Below are 7,354 nucleotides of genomic sequence, written 5' to 3'. Positions count from 1 at the left end.
TTTAAAAATAGTAACAGCCCTTTGCGCTTGCCTTTTTTTAGGCATTTTAAGAAACAGCTGCATCCCTTTGACTGGGAGACAGGGAAGGCGATCTGCTCTTCAAGGTCCTCATTAGCTCCCCTGGGACTGTGGAAGGGCTACTGCTGCCCTCCCCTCGCGGCTGCATTTGTTAATTGACCCCTCTTCACTCACTTAGTGGCAAGAGAGGTCGTTTCAGAGATGTGTTTTGCTTAATGGGAGCAGGGAAAGGTGTGGTGCTTAAAGAAAATCCCTCTCTTGGCCAGATAAACCCCGGATTTGTCAGCAAGACAATTCTCTTTTGTCTGGTTGCTATTGATGCCTGGGTTTGAGGCGGGGGGCTCGGGGGTGCGAGTTCGTGTCTGTGTGTGTACCTCTGTGCAAGCTCAGGTTTAGCCATTTGCGTACAGACAATAGCAGCATTATAATTTTTAATTGCAATTTCATTTGATATTCTCTCCCTTTCCCCCACCCCTCTCTCTGTATAATCTGGATCATTGCTCTCTGTAGCTGATTCCGTGGGAGACCAAGCAGAGTGCGTGGGTGCAGAATATAGAAAGCCAGAGCCATAGAATCTGTTATTTGCGTCATTCTAGGAGACGGGGCTGTTTGCCTGACAAATATACAGAATTAATCCTGGTTTTATCAATATCTGTCTTTTGCTACAGTAGCCAAATACAAGTGTAAAGTGGTAGGGGGACTTGCTGCTGGTGCTGTTGTTGATATGGGGAGGGGGGCACGGGGAGGGGGGGTGACAGAGAAAAAGTGAGGATGCTAAAATATATTCAGCAACCCTCATGCTGTTTGCCTTACAAATATTCAGAAAACAGGCTTATGTTTCCAAATTGTTTTTTGTTAAAATTGGTAACCACGAGAAGGGAACTGGGGGGGCGAGGGGGGGCTAATGTTCTTGCAAGGTCTGGCTATGCAGATTGCTCTCCCTGCCTGTGCTTCTGCATGGGATATGTGTGTGTGGTTTTTAAGAAATATTTCCCTGTCCTCAGACCATGTCCCCCTCCCCCCCCGCCCCCACCCCCGCCCCAGCCCCCTCAGGATTTTTGTGCAACTGTACAGAGAACCGCACTACACAAAATGTGGGGCTTGCTAATTAACTCTTTTCCTCGAATTGAAGTGCCTTACTGCAAGCACAAAGCTCCAAGCACAGACATCTTTTATGATGAACTAGAGCCTCTGAAGAGGAGAATCTGAACGTGACGTCAATAGCTGATAACTGACGCAGCCTTGCAAAGGAGTCTCAGGCTGGCTCCTTGCAGCCTGCAAGCCCTAATGATTCTATTTTTTCCCCAGTCCCCCCTCGTAGTGAATTACTAGAACGCAAACACACACACCCCTTTTTTTCATATATATATTTATAGATCCTTTATTCTCCAAACAAAGGGGTTTTTAAAGGGGGAAAAGGCAGTGGGTGGGGAGGGGAGAATTTTTTTTAAAAACAACCCTTCTTGGTGCTGGATGCAATTCAGTACATGAAACCATCTCTGTGTCTTGGCAAAGCAAGCATCCCTGCCTGAAATCCACATTTGTGCATGATGGCAAACTGGTGCATGGTGGTTGTGTTTTTTCCAAAGCCCACTTTATAAAGACTCCGGAGGAAGACAGACACAATAATGCTTGCAAGGCAACAGGCAGAGAGGCACAGAGACAGACTCAATACAACTGTGGATTAGGGGTTTGTGCAATAGGACAGCATGGAAGGCGGTCAGTTTGGGTCGTTTGGTGTGGGTTTTGTTTGTTTGTTTTTGTTGTGTTTTTTTTTTTTTCTCTGCAATGATGCACCTAAAGCAAATGTAGATGGTGTTGCAGAAAGAAGCTGGGGTATGGGGGTGCATGGTTGGGGGTTGTTGTGTTGTAGGGGGGCAGACTAAATGCACATTTAATGTTTTGGACGTAGCGTTCCAGCAAAATGCCTTTGTGTGTGGATTTTTTCCCCAGTACCTGCTAAAAATAGCATCAGGGTTTTGATCGCGTTCCAGAAATAGACAGAGGGTTGCACTTGTATAAAAAGCGAGCGCGGGTGGAAGAAAACCTGGACATCACCGCAGTATTTTTTTTCCAACTCCTGTCTGGAAATTAATTGTTGGATTCTCCCCCCCCCCCCCCCCCACGCCCCCCTCCTCCCCCTCCCTCCCCTAACCGAGGAGTTCCCGTTTGGGTAAGTAGTGATCTTTCCTGTGCATGATACAGAGAGTGGCTGTGAGTCTTGTTTTTATTTTATGCATGCCTGGATTATATTTTCCTTCCTTTCTACTTTTCCTCTAAAGCGAGGGGGTTATACTCGTCTACATAATGAATTTGGTGCATGCCCGGAGCTCAGACAGAGGGAATTCTTGCAGAAAGGGGAATCACCCTGTCGGTAAATCTCTGAATCAATAGCGAGCTGCAACTCTCTCTCTCTCTCTGTCGGCGCTGTTGAGCCCCTCTCCCTGCCCGCCCCCCCCTCTATTTTCGCCCTCTGCGGGGGGAGAGGCAGAGCCGGCGGCGGGGCCGGGGGCGCAGGCCGGCCGCTCTCCGCAGGGCGGCCGCCGGGAGCTGTCCGCGCCCCGGTGCTGAACCCGCCGCGCCGTCGCCGCCGCCGCCGCTCCCGCCACGGGCGGGAGTCGGTCCCGGCCCCGGTGTCCGCCGGGCGGGGGCCGCGCTGAGCCGCCTGCAGCGCCGCTCCCGCGGCGGCTTCCCCGCCGCCGCTCCTCCGCCCGGCGCCGCCTGCCCTTCCCGCCCGTGCGTTTGAAAGAGCCTGTACCTGATGATGGTGCTCCGCAAAATAAGAGGCTATAGGTTGCTTTATTTGGACTCACCCCTTCTCCTCCCACCTCATTTTTCCCCTCTAAGTGCTCACACTTTCTGCAGATCGCGTGTGTGCGAGCGTCTGTTTTTATTATTGCCCGTCCTTCGCGTCCTTAGTCATACCCTCACCAGCGGAGTTGGTGAAATGACTGAATTAGAGGCGAAGTAGTAGGGGATTGTTGTGGTGTATACGGAGTAGCTGTGTAGGGTTACCTCTGTGCTGCAACCACCCGTCACCCCCTCACCGCTTCTGGGAGCCAGGGAAGTTCTCGCTAGGCTACGAGCATGCATGTTCGCAGGCATTCCGGCTAGCAAAGGCATGTCATCAGATTGCATTAAAAGAGACAAGGAAACACCGTCTGGCACTCACATGCAGCACCGCGTTATCCCGGACAATGGTATCCCCTCCGAAACCGCCGTGGAAGGGGGCTTAGCCGCAGACTGAGACCTGCAAAGGATGAAAAACGCACGAGGCAGACAATAACCAAGGAAGGAGCTTCCCCCGGAGCACGTTTAGCCACGGCCTCGCAGTAAAAGCAAGCTTAGAAAATGGTGCACCTACCACACAAAGCCCAGCAACAATTGCGGATCCTGCAGACAATGGCATGATGCAGCCATGAACATCAGTATAGCACAGTACACTGGGCTGGGGTGAGAGCACCTCCTGGCCAAGACCGCATGCAATGGCTCTAATCTAGGCATACAAAAGACATAATTTCTTGCAATTAATCAAACACCAGCGCCTGAATTCACAGCACGGTACTCCACCCACGGCTCCTCTTAATGTCTAAACCATCCCTTCCCCGAGCTTGCGTGGTCGTATTTACAAGCGGACCAGATATCTATTTTTTTTTTGGTTGCTTTTTTAAAGCAAGAAAAAAACCCTTTACAACACGTGTAGCCAATCATTGCAACTCTTAATATACCTCTACAAAACAGGCATTAAAAACAAGAAATGCCCTCCTTCCTCGCCCCCTCCCTCGCCTTCCCAGCCCTCCCCTCCTAGATCGTTGCCTCACTTGACACAATGCATAAGATTACCCTTAACTGGATCCTATTAAATAATTCAATGGTGGCGGTGTAATTTTGGTTGGAAACTGCACGGATTTCCAAGTCGTGACTGTAAAAGTGAGTAATGTGCTCTGGCTGCGTCATGGCTCCAGTCACAGATGGTTCCAAACTGAGGAGAAATCGTGACTTCGACTTGAGACGTCCCCTCTCCATGAAAAGACCATCCAATCACAACGGCGTCGGGGGGCAGCCGGACTCCGCGGAGCTCGCTTTCTCCTTGCTCTCCCGTCCGTGTGTGTGTGTGTGCCCGTGTGCCCGTGCCTGCGCGCGTGTGTGTATAAAATCCTCAACAAGTTGCAGAAGGGGTAGGGAGAGGAGGGGTTAATCCTGGGGAATCTTCTGCACCTAGTGAGATCGTGACCCTCCCACACAGTACAGTAACTTATATACACACCTGAAGGAAGGGACGTTTTGCTTTTGGGCTTTCCAAAAAAAAAAAAAAAAAAAAACCAACACCAAAAAACACCAAAACATTGTTGGTGATGGTTGCACCCCGCGCGGGACTCCCCGGAGCGGCCAGGGACGCGCCCAGCCAGGTAAGTGTTGGAGGTTTTCAAACTTCTGCTGCCTGCGCTGCCCCGGCCGCCCTGCCCGTCCTGCCTGCGCTGCGCTCCGCTCCGTCGCGCCGCTGCCGCTGGTCTCGCCGGGGGCTCGGGAGGCGCGGGGCGTCGTTCGTGCCTCCCGGCGGGCAGCAGCGTCGGGAGGGAGCTGCGGCCGTGCGGGATGGGACGCGCGCGGGGGCGTCACGCGTGGGTTTCCCGTGCCGCTCGCGCGGGACCCTTTGCCGCCGCGGGGCAGTGGTGGAACTGCAAGTTCTGGAGTTCGGGTCGGGATGCGAGTCCCCTCGGTCCCCCGCGGGTCTCTGCCCCAGCTCGTTCGGGATGCCGGCGGGCGGGCGGGCCGCGACTGGGACGTGTGTTTGTCTTGCTCTCGTTGCCGCCGGGCACTGGCGGGGCCTCCGGTTCCCCGCAGGCTTTGAGGAGAAGACCTCTGGAGTTCAGTGACACGTCCTGGAAACTTTTAGCAAGCGGGTGTCCTCGCCGGCGGCGGTGGCAGGTGGCTTAGCGCCCAGGACGGCGCTTAGGAGCGGAGGGGAGGGGACGTCCCGCGTCCCCCGCCGACCCCGAAGGGTCACCCCTCGGGTCTGGCCGGGTCCCCGCGCTGAGGCGGGAGGAATAGGGGAGGAGGCAGCGGCAGGTCCCCGTGTCCCCGGCTGCCCGCCGCGAGGTGGCGGGCGGCCTGGGGCGCCCCCGCCGGGGGGACCGGAGGCTCTGCGCCCGGGGTAGCCCGCGGCGGGGCTGGTCCTTAGCTTAACGGCGCCCCTTTGGCAGAGGATTCCCGGAGAGGGGCTCGGGGAGCGGCAGAAGCGAGAAGGGATCTGGGCTGGCCCAGCCGCACTCTTGGACGTGCTCTTGTCGCGGATTTGGTGACTAATTGAACATGGAGGGGGCCTATTTTTCCTCCTTTTTTTTTTTTCCCCCATCCTTCCTTCTATCCATCCTTCCTTCCCTCCCGCTCTTCTCTCCTCTCCCCCTTTCGGGAAAAAAAAGAAAAAAAAAAAGGAGGAAAAAAAAATGGCAAAAAAAAAAAAAAAGCCGAGCGAGGCAGTGTGAGGCGGCCGCTGATTGGTGGGTGACGATTTTAGCCCGCACCAATGAGAGGCCCGCCTGCTCTCTATTTATTTAGCGCTCAGGGGGGAGAGTTTTCTCTTTACGCAGCGCCCGTGCCCAGCGCCGGAGCCTCCGCGCGGAGCGGGGCCGCGGACACGCCGCGCTCCGCCACGCTCCGCGGCCCCGCGCCGCCGGCCCGCCGCGGGGGGGAGGGGGGGCGGCAGGACACCCCCCTTCCCTCCCAGCGCCGCCTCGCCCCGGCGGGCTCCTGCGTTTCGGAACGGGACTTGGCGGAGATGGGGGGTGGGGACCCGGCGTGGCGGGGGACGGCGGAGCCGATCGCCCGTGGGTCCTGTGGATGTTATGGTGGCAGCCGGATGGATGGATGTAGGAAGCCGCGGGAGACTTTGTCCTTCGCGAATCTTTTTGCGGTCTGGGCTTGCTGTACATAACTACCTACCCGGGAAGCCCTTACCCCAAAAAGCATTCGCGGAGGGCGCATTCGCCGAAGGAGCAGCAGCTGCGATCGCCGAGCCTTGGACTTATCTAGACTCTGTGGGCTTCTATTATTAATTCCTGGCACCTTTCCCTTTCCCCCGTCCAACCCACCCTCCCCAACCCCACCTCCCGCTGTGACTGTATATATGTGTCTCTAGATATATATGTAGTGAGAGAAATAAACACCCTTTCCCCCCTTTCCTACTCCGCTTGGTCTCCCAGACGTCCAAATATTCCCCGTCGCCTAACTTTTTAATCGACTTTGCCTAAAGGAGCAAATCACACGTTTATTCAGATAATTGTATGGTGTTATTTATTTCATTAATGGAAAAATAAAAATAGAATAAAACTTCCTAAAAGTTCTCCTATCCTCACCTTCCCCACCCCCCTCCACCGACCCCCCTCCTTCCAGGGCATAGCCGTGTTTGAAAATATGGGTGTCCTAGTTGATCGAGATTAATTCATAAAAAAAAAAAAAAATTCTTCGGAGCGATTCATTAAATGCTCTGTAATCGTGAGCCTCGGTTTATTTCGAGGTGGGGAGGGTGGGATTTACTGGGATCACCCTATAAATAATAGGGAGGGAGGAGGAGGAGGAGGAGGGGGAGGTGCACGGATCCGCCGCGGTTTGGGGGAGACCCCAGTTAGCAGGAGATGCACCATGGACGCGCTTGCCAAAGGCGCCTCCCTCCCCCCTGCCCACTTCCAACCTGATTTTAAGCAACTTGCAGTCCGGTGATATCTCCACTCACTCTTTCCGCAAAAACTAGTGCCCCCTAAAAGGGTAAAAAAGGCAGAATCGGAGGGAAAACCCAGCCGAGGCGATGCTTTTGGACGAGGTGATTGCAAGCGAGCAAAGCAGCATCAGCACCAGCTCTGTGGTTCTGAAACTGCCTTGTGCATGCACACAGCACTGAGAGCATCTCAGGCAGGAGTTAGGGAAGCTACATTTTCCCTCTCTTTGCAGTAATTACCAGCTCGGATTCCGTGGGCAAGAAATAAATAGCAAAGAGAAATCCTCCCTGCCTGCCGACCCCCAAAAGAGGCAGCGATTAAGCGCAGATCTGTCCGTGCAGATCAGCCTCGTGAAAGAGACAAGATCTAAGCAGCAAGTTGGTAGCAGAGTGGCCGCTTGACGCAACACAGGGGCCTATGGTTCGCCCGGCTGTAAAATAAAAAGGAGGTGGGGGTGCGATCCAATGTCTCAGCTGTTAGAAAACACAAGGGCTCTCCCATCTGTCCCCCCCCCCCCCCCCCCCCCCCCCCGGCAGCCGCACGGAGGGAGACCCGGCTGAGAAAGGGCTGATCTTGCATTTCAGGGAAGCCTGCACTGGAGAGATCGGGTGAGGACCACA

The 7,354-nt window shown here is 54.6% G+C and overlaps 1 long non-coding RNA gene across 1 annotated transcript; it reads right to left on the bottom strand.

The window, feature by feature from the left end:
- Nucleotides 1–2,152: 2,152 nt before the first annotated feature.
- Nucleotides 2,153–3,950, bottom strand: LOC135448430 (uncharacterized). Its single transcript, XR_010440451.1, has 3 exons — nt 3,862–3,950; nt 3,383–3,514; nt 2,153–3,268 (listed from the first exon to the last, which is right to left on the bottom strand). It is a non-coding gene; the product is annotated as an uncharacterized LOC135448430 (long non-coding RNA).
- Between the last annotated feature and the right edge of the window lie 3,404 nt (nt 3,951–7,354).

Source organism: Zonotrichia leucophrys, chromosome 5, assembly GCF_028769735.1.
Source record: "Zonotrichia leucophrys gambelii isolate GWCS_2022_RI chromosome 5, RI_Zleu_2.0, whole genome shotgun sequence".
Lineage (NCBI taxonomy): Eukaryota > Metazoa > Chordata > Aves > Passeriformes > Passerellidae > Zonotrichia > Zonotrichia leucophrys.
This window is presented reverse-complemented; position numbering and strand designations above follow the sequence as displayed.